Source organism: Pseudophryne corroboree, chromosome 2 (genome assembly GCF_028390025.1).
Source record: "Pseudophryne corroboree isolate aPseCor3 chromosome 2, aPseCor3.hap2, whole genome shotgun sequence".
NCBI classification, from domain to species: domain Eukaryota; kingdom Metazoa; phylum Chordata; class Amphibia; order Anura; family Myobatrachidae; genus Pseudophryne; species Pseudophryne corroboree.
The window spans coordinates 386,445,172-386,469,591 of record NC_086445.1 but is presented as its reverse complement, the minus strand read 5'-3'; the positions used below and the strand labels follow the sequence as shown (position 1 = coordinate 386,469,591).

Genomic DNA, 24,420 nt, shown 5'->3' with positions numbered 1-24,420 from the left:
AGGTCCTATGGAGTAGCCTTCCCAGTACCCTCGCTGGATGTAAAGTGACACTACAGTGCCCCAGCTATATCATGGATGGCCTACTTGTGATGTGAACATGCCCCTCCGCCATCCTTACAGAGACACCCTTCAGGTGAGATGTATTGGCCAAAACACCCTCTTGTCGGTGTAACCCAGGCATGTCCAAACTGCGGCCCTCCAGCTGTTGTGAAACTACATATCACATCATTCCCTGACACAGCTTTGCTGTCAGAGAATGCTAAAGCTGTGAGAAAATAAAAAAGAGAAAAAGAAAGACTCTGTGCTGGGGCATTCATATGAAAAATTAATAGACAATAAAATTTAATCTTTATTAAGAATCATATAAAATATAGTGTGACAAACACGATATGGTATTCTAAATAAACAGTAGAAACTGCCAAGGTGAAAAATTATTTTGTACAATAGCAGGAGTAGCCTTGCATATGTTTACTGACAATAAGTAGATGGCTAAAATCTCCTAAAGTGGTATCCCGTATATCAATCTTAGCACCAGTAAGATAAGTGGTTTGTTGCCTAATTTGGTGTTAATCCAACTTCTGTATAGATGTCTAACAGTGGTGTCACCATAGGCATTTTGATGCAGCAGGTTAGACGGGAGTGTATAACCTGCTAGATAAATGATAAATTATTTATAAGCTATTGATTGAACAGTTAAGTGGTACTTGAGCCGAAATAAGATATTGAATTTGAAGAGAGGACTCGTGTGTTCTCCAGTGGGACCTTTTAAGGATAATATTTTCTATATCAAAAGAAGAGAAAAGAAAAAAGTGAGGGAATGTTCCTTCTGCTTTCCAGCCAAGTTTACTGCACCTGGTGTTCCTTGGCAGTCTCCCAAACAAGTACTGACCAGACCTTCCAGAGCTTTGCTTCCAAGATCAGACGGGATTAGGCGTCTCCTGTGGAGTATGGCCGTAAACAGCTGGATGAGAGAGTACTAATTCCTGATAAACAAAGATGTGCTTCTGCTGTCCAAATAAATTATATACCCAATTCATGCCATATGGGCATTTATTGCTATTTTTCTCTTTCCTTGCACTCATTGCATGTCTGTGCGAATGTGCTCTCTCATCCAACCCCAGTCTCTACGGCGGTAGTGACCAACTCCTGCGGAGTTTCATTTTTGGACAGCAGAAGCACATCTCTGTTTATCAGGAATTAGTACATATTGGATCATAATCCTACTGTATTTTATATGCAACAACTTAAAGCTTTGGTTGATGGAGCTCTGTCAGAGGGGACTATAACCAGAGAGGAATATGGTTATCTCCTACCCTCACACCCTGTCACACCCACCTATTACCACCTCCCGAAAATACACAAATCCCTCACTGCACCTCTTAGAAGACTCATTATTTCTGGTGTTGGGTCCCTAACTGCTAACCTTTCACATTTTGTTGATTATTATTTACAGCCCTTCACAGTCTCTCAGCGTTCACATATTAACGACACTACCACAATTTTAAATGAAATATCTAAAATCCAATAGAAGGAATCATATTGGTTTGTCACCTGCGACGTTCAAGCACTTTATTTTAATATTCCTCACGATAAAGGCACCTCGGCAGTTGAGAGATGTCTCAGTGAGTTTGGTTTAATGTCTGAGAGCCTGCGTAGGTTTGTCATCGATTTTATCACTTTTATTTTGTCACATAATTACTTTTTATTTGATCACTCATATTATTTGCAGACACTGGGGACGGCCATGGGGACGAGGTTCTTGCCGAGTATCGCCAATATATACATGGGTGCGTTTGAGGACGAGCATGTGTGGGGGCGGGACTTGGGCGCAGATCTCGTCTTCTATGGCCGTATATAGACGACTTATTTTTTATTTTTAGTGGTGATGGTGATATTTCTTTTCTTTCTAATTTCACAACACTATTAACAAGCAGAGAAAATGCTCCTAGCCTATAAGGATAAAAGGTATCCCAATGAGATGCTTACAGCATATATGGAAGCTAAAAGTTTGAATAGAGATGAACTTTTGGTATACAAAGATAAGAGGACTAGTACAGATTCACTCTCCTTTATTGCTAAATATAATAATGTATCTAAGCAGATTAAGAATATTATTAGGAATAATGATCCGATTTTGAAAGTTGACCCTCTTTTAGAATTATCTATTTCAGCTAATCCTAAAGTTATTTTTTAAATATCTGAAAATCTTAAACACTGGCTTACACCAATTTTCTTTACTGATAAAAGAACAGGTGACAATTGTATAAAAGAGGCATCTACAACTAGCACCCCCTCGAATTGGTTACCTACAAGGTTTAATGGATGTTTTAAGTGTGGTGCAAAAGTGTGTATAATTTGCTCGTATATCAATAAAAATGTGAAAAACTTTAGTTCCCGTAATATAGAGGAACGATTCGACATCGCAGTATACATTAATTGTAAAACAACATTTGTTATCTATATAATCAAATGTAGCTGTGAATTAATCTACGTAGGCAGGACAACGAGAAGCCTAAAAACCCGGTTTTTAGAACACAGAAGAAACATCCTGAAAATTTCCTGTACCAGTGGAATATCCAAACATTTCACAGAACATCATGCTGGGAACCCTAGGAGTCTCAGCATTACAGGGATAGAATGGATTAAACCCACAGCCAGAGGTGGTGATAGATATAGGAAGTTATGCCTACGGGAACATTTCTGGATACATACATTGAGAACCCTCGTTCCCGAGGGACTAAATGAATGCATCGAGATAGATCTTTGAGAGGGATAGGTATATTCTGAAGGGTATAATGTATAATGCAATAGTTAAGTTAGAATATTAATGTATATTAGTAGGACTTTAGATATAAGGGTTTTGCGGATGTTCAACCTATAATGCATATATATAAATCTTGTGTCTTTGGTCTGTGGCTCGGGGAGTGTACAGCAGGAATAGATAAGTTTGGTTATAATGTATTATGTTGTTAAGTATAAGGGACCTGCTGATTTTTATCCATCAGCTATCGGCCGGTAGCTCGAAAAGTACACGTTTGTAGCTATAATAGCAATTTCAAAGGGATGCTATATAGAAGTCTATAGATATATTTCTTATGATGGGATTCATTTGAAAATAAACGAATAAATAAATAAAGAAGTAGATAATGGTAATGCTTTCGACCATTATTTGCTTTAAATATTCATAGGCATATTAAGATTAGAACTAGGAGTGAACCATATGAATGTATAAATTTAAATAGCTTCCTTTTTTTCCCTATATAATGTCAGTTATGATCGTCATCAATTAATAAATTAATTAAAAACATTGTATTATTATATATAGTCTTTTTTAAATTTACTATTAATGTGTTTTTCTTTAAAACATATAACATGATACGTATAAGAATCATTTTTGAAGCCTGCCAGCGGTTTCCTCTGACCATAAGATATAAATGATGGTGTTCTCTTTTAAGTGATTATATTGAATTATAAACAGGTGTGTGAATCCCAACAAATAAAAGGGATTCTACTAATGACAGGGAGTACCGCCTATTGAGAAAGTCACCGGAAGTGACGAAACGCGTCTAGGACTCCCACCCGCTACCACAATCATTTGGGGTTTATCTTGGAGTTCGGATACGGAGACCCATGGAGAGGACTCGTTGAGGAAACCTACTATCCTGCTGACGTTTGGAGACGCTGATAATTCCATTGCCGCTGCATCCGGGGACGCTCGGAACACGACCTTCTCCTCCCACTTTGCAATAGGTCCCCGTGTACTGGGATAGAGTGAGTAACAGCAGCTGAATATTGTCTGATTTAACCAACGTCACAAACATCGGGATTATCCTCACGGACACAATATATAGAACTCTCCAGGCGGGTATTGAATATAATATCCCAAACCACATGAACCAATACATGTTTTCTCCTGGACTCCAATGTTAATAACCCCACAAATATTGGTCCTTTAATTACCGTTACCACCTGGGATAGGAACTATCCATTTTTTACTTTGTTTATTGTGGAGGAAATTATACTTAGTAACCTTTTTTTTAAAATTGGCTTGATACATATTGTTTTATTTTATTTTATGAATCTTTGTTTCTAAATGTATGCCTATAAGTGTGATTGTCCTCCTGATTGTGATTTTATATGAAGAGAGCATATTAATAACTTATTGATTATAAAACCGCTGGCAGTGATAAATATAAAGGTTTTTTAGCGCTACCTTTTTTCTTTTATAATTCTCTTCTCTACTTGAAACCTTCACAGAAAGGTTTCTAAGGTCATTTGCAATTGAACCTTTTTTTATGGTATACATTTTTAGAACTCACATAATCTCACCTCTGTGCTTTAGATATTTGTATAGTGCAATGTTGCTTGTACCTGTTCTTTTCCAGGAGGGATGTAACGATTCCAAATACCTTGAACTTAATCCTATTTCTCTTCCACAGGTTTTACGGAGTAGCCCTCACAAAGTTAAAAGTACCCTCTCCGGATGTAAAGTGACACTTCTACCATGGACGGCTTACCAGAAGACCTTTAATACCACCACATTCCTGAAATGCCCTATTGTAAATTTCATTTACTAATAATTTAAAGAAAAAACACAAAACTTCTAAATTGAAAAATTAATTGAAGAAAATTAAACACTTGAATTTTCTATTGTGAAAAAATAAATTGTAATAAAACAAAATAAAAAAGTGTTTGTTCTTCATACATTCCTTTTTCTTGTGTAGATATCTGTTGAAAAAATATACTGTTATGGTAAGAACTTACCGTTGATAACAGAATTTCTCCTATGTCCACAGGTATCCACTGGATAACATTGGGATATGCCGCAGCGACAGCGAAAATGGCATCAAATAGTCACAAGCTTTCTGGCCTCCCAGGATGCATCGGGCTCGTCCATATAATCCTGCCCACCTACTCAGTCAAATCAGTTGTTTTCACAGCAGTTAGGCAGGAGCATCATGTAGAACCCTATTCAGGCAATATGAACACACATGCACACCCTTCCATACAAGAGGGAAGAGGTTTAGTGATTGTAAAGATCCTCAAATCAGGTGCGTCCGGGTGGGATCCCTGTGGATACCTGTGGACATAGGAGAAATTCCGTTATCAACAGTAAGTTCTTACCATAAAGGTATATTTCTCCGGCTGGGTCCACAGGTTATCCACAGGATAACATTGGGATTCCCAAAGCCATTATTAGTGGTGGTGACGCTCCTGATTAGACAGGAGAACTTCCTCCATCAATCTTTTGCTGTGAGTTCCTCCCTGATGGTTGAGGTACGCTACTGCTGTTGCAATGTCTGAGCGGATCTGGACTGGTCTTCCTTGCAGAATGTCCTTTGCCTGAATCAGAGCCAGATATATGGCCCTTATTTCCAACAGATTAATTGGCAGGCAACTTTCCCTTGTGGTCCATTTTCCCTGGAACCAAAAATTTTCTAACACTGCTCCCCAGCCTTGAAGACTGGCATCCGTTGTCAGTACTTGCCAATCTGCTATCCAAAAGGGTCTCCCCTTGTCTAGATGATCCGTCTGTAGCCATCAGGCTAGTGACCTTTTTATGTTTACTGGAAGCTTTATCATCTGTCTTTTTATTGTCTGATGTCTTCCATTCCATCTGTTTAGAATGAGGTGCTGTAGGGGTCTGGAGTGGAATTGTGCATATTCCACCATGTCAAATGTTGACACCATCAGACCCACCACTCGCATTGCTGCATGGACTGATATTGTGTGACTGTGCAACAATTCCTGAGTCATTACCTGCACCTTGGATATCTTTTTCCCAGGTAAGATTATTCTTTGTAGACTTGAATCCATTATGGCCCCCAAGTGAACCATCTGTTGTGATGGATTCAGAGACGACTTTTCCCAATTTATGAGCCATCCATGTCTTTGTAGACAAGCTATTGTCTGTTGGAGATGGCCCAAGACTAATTCCTGGGATTAAGTCAGGATTAAAAGATCGTCGAGGTATGGAAAAATTCTTATCCCCAGTTTGCGGAGATAGGCTGCCATAACCACCATAATTTTGGTAAATACCCTGGGGGCTGTCGCTAGCCCAAAGGGCAGAGCCTGGAACTGAAAATGTTGCTGGAGGATGGCAAACCTGAGGTAACACTGATGGGACTGTGCTATGGGCACATGCAGGTAAGCATCCTGTACATCCAGAGATACCATGTAATCTCCTGGTTCCATGGCCAAAACTATGGAGCGTAACGTCTCCATGTGAAACTTTGGAACCCAAATGTATTCATTTAAACTCTTGAGATTAAGAATTGGTCGGAATGATCCATTTGGCTTCTGAATCAAAAATAGGTTGGAGTAAAACCCCTGTTCCCTTTGTGTCAGGGGTACTGGGATAATTACCCCAGACTGAAGCAATTTCTGAACTGCTCCTTGCAGAGCTCTGGCCTTTGACTCTATACGAGACGGACTGGTGCAAAAAACCTTTGAGGAGGCTGCTTCTTGAAAGGGAAACCATAACCGAGAGATACCACCTTCTGCACCCAAGCATCTGTCGTCGACTGCTGCCATATGTGTGCAAAGTGAAGGAGACGGCCCCCAACCCTGGAATCCTCTAGGTGGAGGCCCGCACCCTCAGACTGATGGCTTCTGTTCTGGCTTGGAAGCTGGCCGTCTATTGGCCCATTGCTTCCTACCCCTAGCTGATTTATTGTACTGGGGTTGGTTAGAATCATCTTTTCCTCTTGCTTTACTTTGCCATCAAAATGACCTAAATATTGAACTTTTCGGTTTAGGGTTATACTTAGCCAGAAACCTGACCTTTTTGGATTCAGCTTCCGATTCCAGAATATCTGTCAATTGTTTTCCAAACAGAATATTACCAGCGCAAGGCAACGCTTCCAGAGCTTTCTTGGATTCTGCATCCGCTTTCCAAGTACGTAGCCAAATTGCTCTACGAGCGGCTACCGTTAAGGCTGATGCTTTAGAAGCAATCATACCCATATCAATTGCTGCTTCTTCCAAATATTGCACAGCTTGTTTTATATGGCCTTGATGAGACTCCTGCTCCCTGGTAGGTGCGGAGAGGCCTTTCTCTAGTTCCTCCGCCCATTCTACCATTGCTTTTGCCATCCAGGCCGAAGCCATAGCTGGCCTTACAATAGCCCCTGACAGAGAAAAAATGTTTTTCAAGAAACCATCTACCCTTCTATCTGTGACATCATTCAATGAGGTAGAGGGCAATGGTAAAATAGATTTTCACACAAGTCGCACGACATGTGCATCTACTTTAGGAGGAACTTCTCTTTTAGAACAGTCCTCAGCCGGAAAACGATAGCAAGAATCCCACTTTTACGGAATTCTATATTTCTTATTGGGTGTAGCCCAAGGTTCTTCCATAATTTCCGTCAGATCTTCTGACCCTGGAAACTCAATCCTAACTGTTTTTGGACGTTTAAACACAGGTGTTTTAGATTTTATTATTGCTTTGGCTGATTCTTCCAGAGACAGAATAGCCTTCATGGCATCAATAAACTCAGCTATATCCTCTGAGCTGAAACCCTCCGATTGGTCATCATATGGGGTATTTGAATACACTGTATCCTCATCTGTTGTATCGTCTTGTGTAGTCTGTAACATAGATGTGAAAAAAATGTTTTGGTAGAATGAGTGAGGCGCTCCTGGTGGGTGAAAATACCTGCTGCCTCTCTTTTGCACCACTGGATTAATCCCAGATAGTAATCCAAAGGGGTAGAACTGAACAAAAGGTGTGGGTGCAAGGAGTGGGCGCTGGTCGGGGTGGGGAATGAAACGCAATTCTTTAAGTTAATTTGGTACCGGCCATGCGAGCTTTTGTGGATAGTCTTGCCGGTTTCCCTGTCTGACGGTTCCCTCCTCGTGGCCAATACTCCCCCCTGCATTTTATTGTATTTCATTTACTTGTTTTTATCCAATAAACCCCTTTTAACATGGGCGGCTGAATCAGCATTTTGATTGGATAAAAGAAACCTTGATGCGCAGACTGAATACGCCCTCCACAGTGAGTACCGGTACGCAGCACAGCTTACAAAGATACCTTGATGTGTTTATACCTACATTCTTTATTGTAAGTTAGGTACGCTGAAAATTCCAGCATCCCTTTTCAAAGATATCCATATGTGTTTTAAACCATACCCACCTAGTGTAAGTGAGGTACGATCCCCCCACCAAAGATCTTTCCACCTGTAAGAAGAAAAAAGTGCACATTATCCCCATTTTTTCCCCAAAAACTCAAAATTTGCTATTTTGTTCTTTTTCATAACACTACACCGTCTGACCGCACCATCGGTGGAGGAAACATCATCCTTTCCTCAGGAATCAGAAATACACTGAAAACATCCAGCTAAGTATCTTTCTCCATTTTTTTCATCTCTTCATTTTTTCAAAAATACCCATAATTTCCCAGCTGAATCATCAGTTCATTCCCCACCCCGACCAGCGCCCACTCCTTGCACCCACACCTTTTGTTCAGTTCTGTAACATAGATGTATCTACCCTGGTTTCACTAGCCTGCTTACTTGTTGAAGCTGCTGGAATTAACCCACAAGAAGGGAGCAGCATGTAAGGGTTAATAGTGTATCCTACTCCCGGGTGTGGCACTACAGGTGCTAATCTGTCAGCTATTGTTGACAAAGTCTGTGCAAACACAGCCCATGGTGGATCTACCGGTTGCTGAACCAGAACCTGTCTTTTGTTTTGCTGATACGCACAACAGTTTGCACATAACCCGTCATAAGTTAGATACTGGGCTAACACCCCTGCTTTACAAGATAGACATGTTAAGGGTGTAGGAGTCCCTGATAAAGGATCCTCGTCACTTTTGCCGCTCACAGACATGGTAAATAATAAGAATTTACTCACCGGTAATTCTATTTCTCGTAGTCCGTAGTGGATGCTGGGAACTCCGTAATGACCATGGGGAATAGACGGGCTCCACAGGAGACTGGGCACTCTAAAGAAAAGATTAGGTACTATCTGGTGTGCACTGGCTCCTCCCTCTATGCCCCTCCTCCAGACCTCAGTTAGGGAAACTGTGCCCGGAAGAGCTGACATTACAAGGAAAGGAAATTTGAATCCAGGGTAAGACTCATACCAGCCACACCAATCACACCGTACAACTTGTGATAACCTTACCCAGTTAACAGTATGAACAACAACTGAGCCTCACTCAACGGATGGCTCATAACAATAACCCTTATTTAAGCAATAACTATATACACGTATTGCAGAAAGTCCGCACTTGGGACGGGCGCCCAGCATCCACTACGGACTACAAGAAATAGAATTACCGGTGAGTAAATTCTTATTTTCTCTGACGTCCTAGTGGATGCTGGGAACTCCGTAAGGACCATGGGGATTATACCAAAGCTCCCAAACGGGCGGGAGAGTGCGGATGACTCTGCAGCACCAAATGAGCAAACACAAGGTCCTCCTCAGCCAGGGTATCAAACTTGTAGAACTTTGCAAATGTGTTTGAACCCGACCAAGTAGCCGCTCGGCAAAGCTGTAAAGCCGAGACCCCTCGGGCAGCCGCCCAAGAAGAGCCCACCTTCCTCGTGGAATGGGCTTTTACTGATTTTGGATGCGGCAATCCAGCCGCAGAATGAGCTAGCTGAATCGTGCTACAGATCCAGCGCGCAATAGTTTGCTTTGAAGCAGGAGCACCCAGTTTGTTGGGTGCATGCAGGATAAACAGCGAGTCAGTCTTCCTGACTCCAGCTGTTCTGGAAACATATATTTTCAAAGCCCTGACTACGTCCAGTAACTTGGAGTCCTCCAAGTCCCGAGTAGCCGCAGGCACCACAATAGGTTGGTTCAAATGAAACGATGATACCACCTTTGGGAGAAATTGGGGACGAGTCCTCAATTCTGCCCTGTCCATATGGAAGATCAGATATGGGCTTTTACATGACAAAGCCGCCAATTCCGACACACGCCTAGCCGATGCTAAGGCCAACAGCATGACCACTTTCCACGTGAGATACTTTAGTTCCACGGTCCTAAGTGGCTCAAACCAGTGGGATTTCAGGAAATCCAACACAACGTTAAGATCCCAGGGTGCCACTGGTGGCACAAAAGGGGGCTGAATATGCAGCACTCCCTTAACAAACGTCTGAACCTCAGGCAGTGAAGCCAGTTCTTTTTGAAACAAAATGGATAGGGCCGAAATCTGGACCTTTATGGACCCCAATTTTAGGCCCATAGACACCCCTGACTGTAGGAAGTGCAGGAAACGACCCAGCTGGAATTCCTCTGTAGGGGCCTTCCTGGCCTCACACCAAGCAACATATTTTCGCCATATACGGTGATAATGCTTTGCTGTCACATCTTTCCTAGCCTTTATCAGCGTAGGAATAACTTCATCCGGAATGCCTTTTTCCGATAGGATCCGGCGTTCAACCGCCATGCCGTCAAACACAGCCGCGGTAAGTATTGGAATAGACAGGGCCCTTGTTGCAGCAGGTCCTGTCTGAGAGGCAGAGGCCATGGGTCCTCTGTGCGCATTTCTTGCAGTTCCGGGTACCAAGTCCTTCTTGGCCAATCCGGAACAATGAGTATTGTTCTTATTCCTCTCTTTCTTACTATTCTCAGTACCTTGGGTATGAGAGGAAGAGGAGGAAACACATATACCGACTGGTACACCCACGGTGTCACTAGGGCGTCCACAGCTATCGCCTGAGGGTCCCTTGACCTGGCGCAATATCTTTTTAGCTTTTTGTTAAGGCGGGACGCCATCATGTCCACCTGTGGCAGTTCCCATCGCTTTGCGATCTGTGTGAAGACTTCTTGATGAAGTCCCCACTCTCCCGGGTGGAGGTCGTGTCTGCTGAGGAAGTCTGCTTCCCAGTTGTCCACTCCCGGAATGAACACTGCTGACAGTGCTTGCACGTGATTCTCCGCCCACCGAAGAATCCTTGTGGCTTCCACCATTGCCATCCTGCTTCTTGTGCCGCCCTGTCGGTTTACATGGGCGACCGCCGTGATGTTGTCTGACTGAATCAGCACTGGCTGGTTTCGAAGCAGGGGCTCTGATTGACTCAGGGCGTTGTAAATGGCCCTTAGTTCCAGTATATTTATGTGTAGAGAAGTCTTCAGACTTGACCACAGCCCTTGGAAGTTTCTTCCCTGAGTGACTGCCCCCCATCCTCGGAGGCTTGCATCCGTGGTCACCAGGACCCAGTCCTGTATGCCGAACCTGCGGCCCTCGAGAAGGTGAGCACTCTGTAGCCACCACAGAAGAGACACCCTGGCCCTTGGGGACAGGGTGATCAGCCGATGCATCTGAAGATGCGATCCTGACCACTTGTCCAACAGATCCCACTGAAAGATCCTCGCATGGAACCTGCCGAAGGGAATGGCTTCGTATGAAGCCACCATCTTTCCCAGGACTCGCGTGCAGTGATGCACCGATACCTGTTTTGGTTTCAGGAGGTCCCTGACCAGAGATGCTAATTCCTGGGCCTTCTCCACCGGGAGAAACACCTTCTTCTGTTCTGTGTCCAGAATCATGCCCAGGAAAAGCAGACACGTCGTAGGAATCAGCTGCGACTTTGGAACATTCAGAATCCAGCCGTGCTGTTGCAACACTTCCTGAGAGAGTGCTACGCTGATCAACAACTGCTCCCTGGACCTCACCTTTATGAGGAGATCGTCCAAGTACGGGATAATTATAACTCCCTTCTGCCGAAGGAGTATCATCATTTCGGCCATTACCTTGGTAAATATTCTCGGTGCCGTGGACAGGCCAAACGGCAACGTCTGGAACTGGTAATGACAGTCCTGTACCACAAACCTGAGGTACTCCTGGTGAGGTGGGTAAATGGGGACATGCAAGTAAGCATCTTTGAAGTCCAGTGACACCATAAAATCCCCCTTTTCCAGGCTTGCAATAACCGCTCTGAGCGATTCCATTTTGAACTTGAATTTCTTTATATAAGCGTTCAAGGATTTTAAATTCAGAATGGGTCTCACCGAACCGTCCGGTTTCGGTACCACAAACATTGTGGAATAGTAACCCCTTCCCTGTTGAAGGAGTGGGACCCTGATAATCACTTGCTGGAGGTACAGCTTACGAATTGCCGCCAGTACTACCTCCCTTTCCATGGGGGAAGCTGGCAAGGCTGATTTGAGGTAACGGCGAGGGGGAGTCGCTTCGAATTCCAGCTTGTATCCCTGAGATACAATTTGTATAGCCCAGAGATCCACCTGTGAGCGAACCCACTGGTTGCTGAAGTTTCGGAGACGCGCCCCCACCGCACCTGGCTCCGCCTGTGGAGCCCCAGCGTCATGCAGTGGACTTAGTGGAAGCAGGGGAGGACTTTTGTTCCTGGGAACTGGCTGCATGGTGCAGCTTCTTACCTCTACCCCTGCCTCTGGCAAGAAAGGATGCGCCTCTGACCCTCTTGCCTTTCTGGGAATGAAAGGACTGCATTTGATAATACGGTGCTTTCTTAGGCTGTGAGGAAACCTGAGGCAAGAAAGTCGACTTTCCAGCTGTCGCTGTAGACACGAGGTCCGACAGACCGTCCCCAAACAATTCCTCACCTTTATAAGGTAAAACCTCCATGTGTTTTTTAGAATCAGCATCTCCTGTCCATTGCCGAGTCCATAAGACCCTCCTGGCAGAAATGGACATAGCATTAATTCTAGAGCCCAGCAGGCAAATGTCCCTCTGAGCATCCCGCATATATAAGACGACGTCTTTGATATGGCCCAGGGTTAGCAAAACAGTATCTCTGTCGAGGGAATCTATGTTGTCTAACAGAGTATCTGTCCACGCTGCTACAGCACTACACATCCAGGCTGAAGCAATAGCAGGTCTCAGTAGAGTACCAGAGTGTGTATACACTGACTTCAGGATAGCTTCCTGCTTTCTATCCGCAGGCTCCTTTAGGGCGGCCGTATCCTAAGATGGCAAGGCCACCTTTTTAGATAAGCGTTTCAGCGCCTTGTCCACCCTAGGGGATGTTTCCCAACGTAACCTGTCCGTTGGCGGGAAAGGGTACGCCATTAGTAACCTCTTAGAAATCACTAATTTCTTATCAGGGGAACTCCACGCTTCTTCACACAATTCATTTAATTAATCAGATGAGGGAAAAGTCATTGGCTGCTTTTTCTCCCCAAACATATAAACCCTCTTGGTATTAACAGGGTTTATCTCAGAAATGTGTAATACATCTTTCATTGCAATAATCATGTATCGGATGGCCTTGGTCATTTTAGACTGTAAATGTGCCTCATCATCGTCGACACTGGAGTCGGACTCCGTGTCGACATCTGTGTCAACCATCTGAGATAGAGGGCGTTTATGAGCCCCTGACGGTTTCTGAGTCGCCTGGGCAGGCGCGGGCTGAGACCCCGGCTGTCCCAAGGCTGCAGCGTCTTCAAACCTTTTATGTAAGGAGTTTACATTGTCATTTAAGACCTTCCACATATCCATCCAATCAGGTGTCGGCCCCGATGGGGGCGACACCACACTTATCTGCCCTTGCTCTGCCTCCACGTAACCTTCCTCATCAAACATGTCAACACAGCCGTACCGACACACCGCACACACACAGGGAATGCTCAGACTGAGGACAGGACCCCACAAAGTCCTTTGGGAAGATAGAGAGAGAGTATGCCAGCACACCCCACAGCGCTATATAACACATGGATTTTCACTGATAATAAGTAATTTACCCAATAGCTGCTTTATATGTCTTATTTGCGCCTAAATTTATGTGCCCCCCCTCTCTTTTTAACCCGTCTTGTACCTGGATACTGCAGGGGAGAGCCTGGGGAGCTGCTTCCAGCGGAGCTGTGAAGAGAAAATGGCGCTGGTGTGCTGAGGAAGAAGGCCCCGCCCCCTCAGTGGCGGGCTTCTGTCCCGCTTTCTGTGTAAAAAAATGGCGGGTTTTTTTACATATATACAGTGCCAGACTGTATATATGTATTTTTATGCCAAAAGGTACTTCAATTGCAGCCCAGGGCGCCCCCCCCCAGCACCCTGCACCCTACAGTGACCGGAGTGTGTAAGTGTGCTGGGAGCAATGGCGCACAGCTGCGGTGCTGTGCGCTACCTTAATGAAGACAGGAGTCTTCAGCCGCCGATTTCGTTGTCTTCAAGCTTCTGTTCTTCTGGCTCTGCGAGGGGGACGGCGGCGCGGCTCCGGGAACGGACGATCGAGGACAGGTGCCTGTGTTCGAACCCTCTGGAGCTAATGGTGTCCAGTAGCCTAAGAAGCACAAGCTAGCTGCAAGCAGGTAGGTTTGCTTCTCTCCCCTTAGTCCCACGTAGCAGTGAGTCTGTTGCCAGCAGAAGCTCACTGAAACTAAAAAATCTAATAAATACTTTCTTTACTAGTAAGCTCAGGAGAGCCCACTAGGAGCACCCAGCTCTGGCCGGGCACAGATTCTAACTGAGGTCTGTAGGAGGGGCATAGAGGGAGGAGCCAGTGCACACCAGATAGTACCTAATCTTTTCTTTAGAGTGCCCAGTCTCCTGCGGAGCCCGTCTATTCCCCATGGTCCTTACGGAGTTCCCAGCATCCACTAGGACGTCAGAGAAAATCTGTTTATACAATATACTACACTCTCTGTGACTGAGATCACTTATATAAATATAGAAGTGATATCAATCTGACCACAACCCGAGCACCCGAATTGAGGTTCAGAAACAATACCGACAAACATATAAAAGTCAGCAATCACACTAGCAGTCAGTCACATGTTAAATATTAGCCATTGTCATATGAGTATATAATCAACCACAAAAATACTTGTCCAGTATGTAGGAGTACAATTTAACATTTCTGTTTTTAAACAGCTATTTCAATAAGTTTTTCAGTCATATTATGCAGAAAACCACAGTACTGTACAGGCCTCATATGCATTGTGTACCAAAATTAACTATTTATACTACACAGTAGATAGAATTTTAGTACTGTATAACCCTTACTCAGTAGAGTGGGATACAGGGAGACTCACCCCACTTCCAGGATCAATCAATACGCTCGAAAGACGCTGAGTGGATCAAGACGCTACTAGTGTACAATCCCGCGCCGGTTCCTGATAAAGGACACAGACGCTCAGTGAACAATTAGTGTATGCAGACGCTCCTGTCCGTGACCCGGTCTTGGCGGTAAACTCTAGTGTACACAGTTGCAGCGGCCTAAGCTGCAATCGCGTTCCCTCGTGGTAGCGTCTGAGCCAGAAGTGAGGCAATCAGTTCATGGACGGGAGACGCACGGAAACTGGTCATGAACTGGGGGGAGAGGCGACCAGGAGAACGTCTGACTCCCCCTGCTGACATAAACTCCAGGGATCGCAGCCTCAACCTAGTCCTGGCACCTATGATCCCTAAAGCATAGCGCTGGAGCACCTAAGGGTGGCGGCGCATCAACCACTGTTTGTAGTCTCCACCAATACAGTGCGGCTGTGTCTGAATTCCCCTAGTAAGTGGAACCGATGCCTTACCTTCTCCCCATGCTCCGGCCACAGCCTGATAACGTCTGCTGGACCTGCTAGAACATTCGACACAGACGCCAGCCGAGACAGCACTAGTACCCAGAGGTAAGCGCTGTTGTGACCCGGTGGAGAGTTGTTGGAGCGACTCTGTCTAGCATGCGTTTAAGACGCTGTTAAGAAAGGTCACTCAAAACATAGTAAGACTGTAAAAAGAAAATAATAAAGCTTAGGGCTGCCATAACAGCAGCCCTGTGACCATGGACCGGCTCCTGCCGCACCAAACAAAAAACTGATTTGACTGAGTCAGTGGGCGGGATTATATGGACGAGCATCGATAAATCCTGAGAGGCCAGAAAGCTTGTGACTATTTGGTGCCATTTTCATTGTCGCTCCGGCATATCCCAATGTTATCCTGTGGATAACCTGTGGATAACCTGTGGACCCAGCCGGAGAAATCGAAAGTATAGGACACTGTAATGATGTCACGTTCACATTCCTTTTCCAAGAACATTTGTGGAACCACATAGTCCAGCAATGGGTTTTGCTGGACTGTGTGGTTCCCCAAGGGTAGGCGGGCCAAAGTGGAAGAGTCGTGGTGTCAGTATTCTGCACTTTGCCATGCCTGCACTTGTGGAACCACACAGTCCAGCAATGGGTTTTGCTGGACTGTGTTGTTCCCCAAGGGCAGGCCGGACAAGGTTTGTGTAATTGTGTATATAGGCCCTCATTCCGAGTTGTTCGCTCGGTATTTTTCATCGCATCGCAGTGAAAATCCGCTTAGTACGCATGCGCAATGTTCGCACTGCGACTGCGCCAAGTAACTTTACTATGAAGAAAGTAATTTTACTCACGGCTTTTTCTTCGCTCCGGCGATCGTAATGTGATTGACAGGAAATGGGTGTTACTGGGCGGAAACACGGCGTTTCAGGGGCGTGTGGCTGAAAACGCTACCGTTTCCGGAAAAAACGCAGGAGTGGCCGGGGAAACGGTGGGAGTGCCTGGGCGAACGCTGGGTGTGTTTGTGACGTCAACCAGGAACGACAAGCACTGAAATGATCGCACAGGCAGAGTAAGTCTGGAGCTACTCTGAAACTGCTAAGTAGTTAGTAATCGCAATATTGCGCATACATCGGTCGCAATTTTAAGAAGCTAAGATTCACTCCCAGTAGGCGGCGGCTTAGCGTGTGTAACTCTGCTAAATTCGCAATGCGACCGATCAACTCGGAATGAGGGCCATAGTGAAACATGGCTTTACTCACCTTTGTAAGCACAACACGAACAACGCTGTCCACGACTCTTTATCAACCATCCCTAAGAAGAATTAAAAATATATATATACTAGTGAATGGTCAAATAACACAAAAGTGAATGAATAATTTACACACTTTTTCACCAATGTTTTATTTTTTATTTTATTTTTTCAAAATATTTTTTATTCCAATTTCTCACAGTACAGAGAAGAAACTGCATAAACAGCAATTTGGTACATTGAGTAGTGAAACAATAAGATATTATAGTGTAGATATATTGCCACCCTGCCAAAGGGCCGCAAGAAATCGAATAATCAAACTCATAGCTGAACAAGGAGAAATCAGAACCCATTTTCAAAATTTTCCTCAAATAAAACATTTAAACGTTCTAATGGAAAAAATCGTGTGTGTAACAAGTAATAGCGGAGAATAACCTTTATGAGCATAATGCAGAATGGCTAGAAGAAAACATATGTAAAACAGACGTCTTCCGCTGATGCCAATATATTATATCTAATTCTCCAGATATAGACACAATAACTAAAACAAAATAAAAGAAAAAAAAGAAAATAAAAAATACTGAAAACATGTAAAGTAGTTAATGCCCGCTAGAGGTCACGGGCCGTCGACCCATCCATAGAGATATTCACAAATCTAAGAGATCAGTTTCCCAATCAGCCCGGTAATAGAGGAGAATAAAGAGAGAAGGAAAAGAAAGAGCTAAAAGAGGAGATAGAAAGGTGTGGTATTCAAAGACCTAAGGGGTTAGAATGATCTATAGAGTGAAGTAAATACCATGAAGTAGATTGGAAGCAGTTGTGAAGTGCTTGTCTAGTGGTTATGGGGAGTGTCCGAATATAGTTATCCCAACACTGGAATAGAGTTGGAGTGAGCTTTTCTTTGTGGATGGAAGCCTCCAGCCAATCCATGGTAAACAAAAAGAATAGTCTGGATGTTACCATTGAGAGAGTGGGAGTAGAATCATGAATCCACTGTTGTAAAATAGCTTTTCTGCTAGCCGCTGACAGTATCACAAGAAGCTTTTTGTTGGTCCTTGGGATGTCCGTCTGGTCTGCTAAATATCCAAACAGAGCCCAAGACATAGTGCATCGGAAAGACACGCCTAGCGTCGTAGTTCCATATTGGTGTACCTCATGCCAAAACTCTTTAACTAAACCACAATCCCAAAAACAATGCCAAAGATCCGCCCCATCAGTTAAACATTTAGTGCAACTCGCTTCTTCCGAGATGCCCATTAAACATCTGCGATTAGGTGAGATATAGGCTCTATGGAGCATTTTATAGGCCATTTCTTGGTACGAGCTAGCTGGAATGAGTTTCAGAGTCAGCTGAAAATTATTTAAGAGGGAGTCAGGAGTGACCGATGGAATGCGGGAGGACCATTGGGACAGTTCTGGAAGATCCATAGTAGGGTCAAGTTCTATGCGTATGCATGCATAAATAGTCGAGACAGAATAGAAGCCAGAGCGGAGAAGTATGAGAAGGGGATCTAGAAAATCATATGCTGTCAAGTTAGGCAAAACAGTTTTGAGATAGTGGACTGCCTGGAAGTAGGAAAACTCCTGTCGAGGGTGTAAGCCATATTTATCCCTTGCTTCTGCAAAGGACAATGGGAGGTGGGAAGTATTAAGCAAGTTGCGTAGATTACGGATACCAGAAGAATACCAGGTAGTGAAGGGTCTCAAGGCCCTCCCCTCCTGAAACTCCAGGTTGCCGACTAGGGGTAGCGAAAGTGAGTAGAAATATTGAAGCTTAAGAGGCTTCCTTGCCATTCTCCACGCCTGTATAATGGGAAATAGTAATAAATTATTAGTGATACTTAAGGGCAATTTGGAAGGTCTGGCATGCAGTATGTAACTGAGAGATAGAGGAGCGCAGAATTGTGAGTCTAGAGTGGAGTCTGTATAGTAATTGTTATCTCCGATCCAGTCCTAAGCAATGCGAAGGAGACAGGCAAGGTTATATTGTTTGATGTTGGGCAGTTTAACTCCACCTCTAAGTACTGTTTGGGACAATTTTTTCATACTAATCCGGGGTCGTTTTCCCGACCAGATGAAATTGGTAATTGAAGTATTCAGTGAGGAGAGGTCTGAGCTAGATAATAATAAAGGAGTCATCTGTAAGACATAAAGAAGTTTCGGGAAGCTAGCTATCTTTAACAGGTTGCAGCGTCCTAGCAAGTTCAGAGGAAGGGTTTGCCAAAGATCTAGCTCAGTTTTAATCTTGCGCAAAACCGGGGTAATATTGTATCGATACAAATGACAGGGATTTGAGGGGAGTGCAACACCAAGAAAAGTTATATAAGTAGTCGCCCATTTAAAGGGAAAGGTGTCCCCCCACCCTGTTCTCGCCCGTCCAAACATGGCCAATGCCTCCGACTTCCCATAGTTAACAGAAAATCCCGCGAAAGAAGAGAAGCGGTCAATTGTGGTGATCAATTGGGGGACCGAAAGGTGGGGGTTGGACAAAAAGAGGAGAAGGTCATCAGCGAATGCTACCACCCTCAATTCCCGAGCACCTACGGCAATGCCTTTGTATTCCCTATGTAACAGAATAGACCTGATAAGGGGTTCCAACGCCAAATTAAAGAGAAGGCGAGATAACGGGCATCCCTGTCTGGTGCCCCTTTCCAACGTGAAGGGGGCGGATGCTACACTGTTAACTAAAACTTGTGCCACAGGGTTAGTGTAGATGGTCTGCACCAAGTTACAAAATAATGGGCCGAAGCGTTGGTGGATAAGCACTCTAGCCAGATGAGGCCAGGCAATCTTATCAAACGCCTTTTCTGCATCTAGATTTATAATAATATTACTTTTGGCCTGACAAAGATGGGTATGAGATATTGCAGCCAGAGCTGCCCTTATTCCCCATGTGGATTGCCTACCCTTGACAAAACCCATCCGCGCAGGTGAAATTAGGCGGGGTAGGCAGGTCTGTAATCTGTTAGCCATAATTTTAGTTAGGATTTTAAAATCCTGGTTGAGGAGCGAGATAGGGCGGTAAGAGCCTACCAGGGTGGGATCCTTGCAAGGCTTTGCCAGCACAATGAGTCTTGCCTCATTAAAACGGAGGGGGGTCTCTCCTGTCTTAAGGACATGGTTATATAGCTTAGTTAGAACAGGGAGTACGTCAGCAATTAGCATCTTATAGAATTCGGCACTAAAGCCATCAGGACCAGGGCTTTTTCCATTAGGGAGGGACTTAATGGTGGCCTGAACCTCATCATCGGTGACAGGAGCATCTAATAAGTCTCTTTCCTCCGATGTGAGCTCCGGCAGTTGTGCTTCATTCAAAAAGGACTGGCCATCTAGCGCACTATCAGCATCCGCAGTATAAAGAGATTTATAGAAGCGCATAAAAGCAGAACAAATATCAGTGGGATTGGAAAGGATAGTTCCAGAACTGTGCAACGCAGCGACCCATGTTTTATTCCGTGGTCCTCTGACTAAATTAGCCAGAAGCTTTCCTGACTTATTTCCCCACCTATGGAATTTATTCCTGCCATAGTCATAGCTCATTTGGGCTTGTTCCGTAAGGAAGGTGTCATAGATTTGTTTTGCCATGAGGTACGTTTCCCTGTGGATAGGACTATCGCATTGTATATAGGTACGATAAGCAAGCGTGAGCGCCGTACTCAGCTCTTGCAATTTAGCATTTCTTGCGTTTAGAGTTGACATAAGAAATAATATGTCCTCTAAGGACAGCCTTAGAGGCCCCCCAAAAAAGTGGGGTATTAGATTCTTGTTCCAAATTGTCAGCGACATAGTCAAGCCAGGTATGTTTAAGATGCAGCAAGAAGTCCTCGGAGTGCATGAGATGTGCCGGGAACCTCCAGCATTTGGAGATACATTGAGGTAAGGCCAAGTGTAGGGACAGAGTTACAGGGGCATGGTCTGAGATTATAATGTCTTTGACCGAGGTGTGAGATACTTTAAAGAGCAGATGTTTAGATAAGAATAGATAATCAATGCGAGAGTGGGTGGAATGCGGATGTGAGTAAAAAGAATAGTCTCGATGGAGGGGATGATGTATACGCCAAGGATCTAGTAAAGCAAGTTGAGAACAAAAGGAGAGAAGAAGAGTGGAAGACAGACCGAGTCTGTTGGTACTCACCCCTGATCTGTCTATGGACGGATCGACGACCGTGTTGAAGTCACCTCCTAAAATCAAGTTCTGACCTCCCCAAGAGAGTACTCTCTGAAGAATATCTGCAAAAAAAAGGTTATTAGATCCAGTAGGTGCATAAAGGTTCAAAAAGGTATAAATCGTGTTATCAATAGATACATCCAGCAAGATAAATCTACCTTCGGGATCAATACATTTTTTAAGAATGGAATATTGGAGACTGCTATGAAAGAGGATAGCGACACCCCTAGTTTTGTTAGTATAAGGAGCAGAGATACACTCTCCAATCCAAGGGGCTTTCAGGGAGACAGAGGAGTCGTGTAGCCAGTGTGTCTCCTGCAAAAATACAATGTGAGGGGTCATACGGGAGAGGTGTGCGAGCACCTTTTTACGTTTAATGGGGCTATTAAGACCCTCCACGTTCCAGGATATTATATTAAAATCAAAAAGTGGGGCGGTTACCGGGCCAGAGGGTTGGGAAGTGGTATTGTCAGACATACTACCCTATCCCCACATGAGGAGAGTAGAGTAGCAAAATATCATAATTAAATCGGTGTCCCTCCCAGTCCCAGCAAGCAAGGAGGGGCCAACCTATGGAGGATCGAGACCGAGCATTCCAGCAGGCAAAATAGAAATAAAAATAAACATTTAAGAACAACAACTCAACAAATAGAAAATAAGTAGAGGCATAGCCTCTGGCATACATATATGGTATGCCAACAGTGTATCCTTAACACTACGTGACCCGTAGGTGATAACATTTGAAGAAGAGAGCAAACATAAAGAAGAACCTAAAGTCAAGTATCAGGGGCAGCAAAGTGGGCCTTCGCCGCCAGTGGATCATCAAAGAAGAGCGGTTTTCCATTTTGAAAGACTCGAAGGCGGGCCGGGTATAGTAGTGAGAACTTGACTTTATCTTCAAACAGCTGTTTGCATAGTGGGGCGAACTCTCTGCGCCTATTAACGACATAGGTGGAGAAGTCCTGGAACATAAGCAATCTTTCCCCCTTGTAAAGTATAGACTCCGACTTGCGATAGTGATCTAATAGCTTGCTTTTATCCGTGTAATTGAGAATTCTCATAATAACAAGGCGGGGCCGTCCAGCAGAGTCCCTGCGCTCAGGACCCAAACGATGAGCCCTTTCGATGGCTAATGGTGATCCGTGGAGGTCCATGTCGTTTTTCTGGCAGCCATGTAGAAAGAAGGTCCAACAGCGCATGGCCCCTCACCGACTCTGTAATGCCCACCACCCACAGGTTATTACGACAGCTCCGATTCTCCAGGTCATCGAGCTTGTCAGTAAGGCCTTTGATTTCTTTAGTTTGGGCCTCTATAGTGGTCTGTGCAGACTGCAGGTCATCTTCCAACGTCGAGACCCTCTGCTCGACATCATCTAGACGGCCATTATGTTGGGTCAGTTGGGTCAGGGTGGAATCAATGGCCTCCTTGATGCCCGCCAATTTTTCATCTAGGAGAGGCCCCAGTACCGCTGCAATATCTGTGGGTTTCATTTTAGGCTGTTTAGTAGCCGCAGTGTTGGTACGTTTCCGTTGGGAGCGAGAACGAGTGGTGGAGCAGTCAGAGTCGGATGAATTTCTGTGGAAAGTATCTTCACGAACGCCTGATGTAGGGCCAGAGGAGGACATAGGTGTGGACACCAGGAATTTTTCCATGTGGGGTTACAAAAGATAGAAATACACCATAAGCAGTAGTAGTCGGCTTAGAGAGTAGATTGATGAGGGTCACAGCAGTGAAAAGGACAATCTAAAGAGTTACATCTTCATGAGGTAGGGAGGCATGGTAAAAGTCCCGTGTAGTTAAGACGTGAAGGAACAATATGTTGAAGGTGTCCACGTTACATTGCAGCGTGACAAAGCGGGACCGCAGGAAATGATGACAATAAGCCTATCGTTGATATATGTTGATATATGAGGCAAAGGCAGCACCCATAGACGTAGAAGGCCTCCGGCCGTCAGAAGTAGTAGCAGGACTCCTAAGCAGTAAGGGGGAGAAAGTACCTTGATCCTATCCCAGGATGTTACGTGTCGTCCCCTTGTAGCGGCTGTTCTGCAGTGCAGCAGGTTACCTCAAAAGAGCTGATATATATCCCGCAGGGCTAGGAGCACAGGACAGTTGAAGCTGAAGCTTTATTCTGCAGTATGCGGAGAGGCTGGTGACAGGGAGCGTAACGCCGTTAGCATCGGCATGGGCATTGTCAAGGGGTCCCCCCAGCAGGGGAATGTGATAGAAGGGGTACACAGGGGTTCAGGGCCCACACAGCCTGTAGTCAGGGTCCTCCGCGGCAGCCAGCATTCAAGGACAGCCCGAGCCTGGGGATCCAAGATGGCCACCGCAGCGTCCAGGAGGCAGCCCCTCTCGTCACTCACCCGCAGCTCCGGCTCCCCTCCCGAGCAGTATTCCCGGCCGCTGGAGATCTCAGGTGACCAGAGAGGTGAGCAGGCGGCGGGGGAGTAGTAGGAGTCAATCCCCAATGTTCGAGCGCGTCACCGTGGGACGTCCGCGCCTGGAGCTCCAGACCCGGGTAGGCGCTATACGCAAGTCCCCGGCTTCAAGGTACGCCAAGGCTGCAACCTGCAGGGACCGAACCAGCGGTCCCCCGGCTCCGCAACCGTCAGCGGCTGGTCCCGAAGGGTGTTAGGGAGGGTGAGGAGGCACAATGAGCGGGCTGTAGAATGGCAGGAGCCCAGCAAGGGGAGAATTATGAGGGTGAAGCAGGAGCTCTATGAAAAAGCGGCCTCTCCCCAGTGCCGTCAGGCCACCCCAATGGTTTTTTTTTATAAAAAAATAAAAGTGGTATCAAATTAGCTCTTTGGCCCATATATGTAACCCCAAGGAGCTTTCATCAATTGCCACACTCATACATGCCCATGCATGTATGTCTAGACATAGCTCCTTGGTAGTACCCGATCAGGGGGTGGGGGAGGAGAACATATATTGGGGGTAATTCTGAGTTGATTGCAGCAGGAAATTTGTTAGCAGTTGGGCAAAACCATGTGCACTGCAGGGGAGGCAGATTTAACATGTGCAGAGAGAGTTAGATTTGGGTGTGGTGTGTTCAATCTGCAATCTAAATTGCAGTGTAAAAATAAAGCAGCCAGTATTTACCCTGCACAGAAACAAAATAACCCACCCAAATCTAACTCTTTCTGCACATGTTATATCTGCCTCCCCTGCAGTGCACATGGTTTTGCCCAACTGCTAACAAAGTTCCTGCTTTGATCAACTCAGAATTACCCCCATTAAATTGAAACAATACAAAGGAAAAAAAACTAATGGGAGGGCGAAAAGGGGAAGCAGAAAAAACCCAACATTATAAATAATGAAATAATACGACGTACTATCGTGTGTGGGGGCTGTCCTGACCCTCTTCCTCCGGTGGTGGTGACAGTGTCCTTGGCAGCTGTTGAGTGCATTGGATTGGCCTTGTTGGCCGTGCTGGTGTAGATGTTGAGGCCGGTGGTGGTGGAGGCATCTGGTAAGTGGGGTACATCCCTGTATATCCTTGGTACTGCTGTGACTGTCCATACCAGGATTGTGGTGGAGCAAGGGCAG

At 45.1% G+C, this 24,420-nt stretch overlaps 1 long non-coding RNA gene and 1 pseudogene across 1 annotated transcript; both read right to left on the bottom strand.

Annotated features, from left to right (window-relative positions):
* Positions 1-408: 408 nt before the first annotated feature.
* Positions 409-24,386, bottom strand: LOC135050821 (uncharacterized). The gene is made up of 4 exons (XR_010241849.1): positions 24,207-24,386; positions 20,835-20,929; positions 16,710-16,761; positions 409-781 (listed from the first exon to the last, which is right to left on the bottom strand). It is a non-coding gene; the product is annotated as an uncharacterized LOC135050821 (long non-coding RNA).
* On the bottom strand, positions 841-959 carry LOC135052253 (5S ribosomal RNA; annotated as a pseudogene).
* Positions 24,387-24,420: the final 34 nt, after the last annotated feature.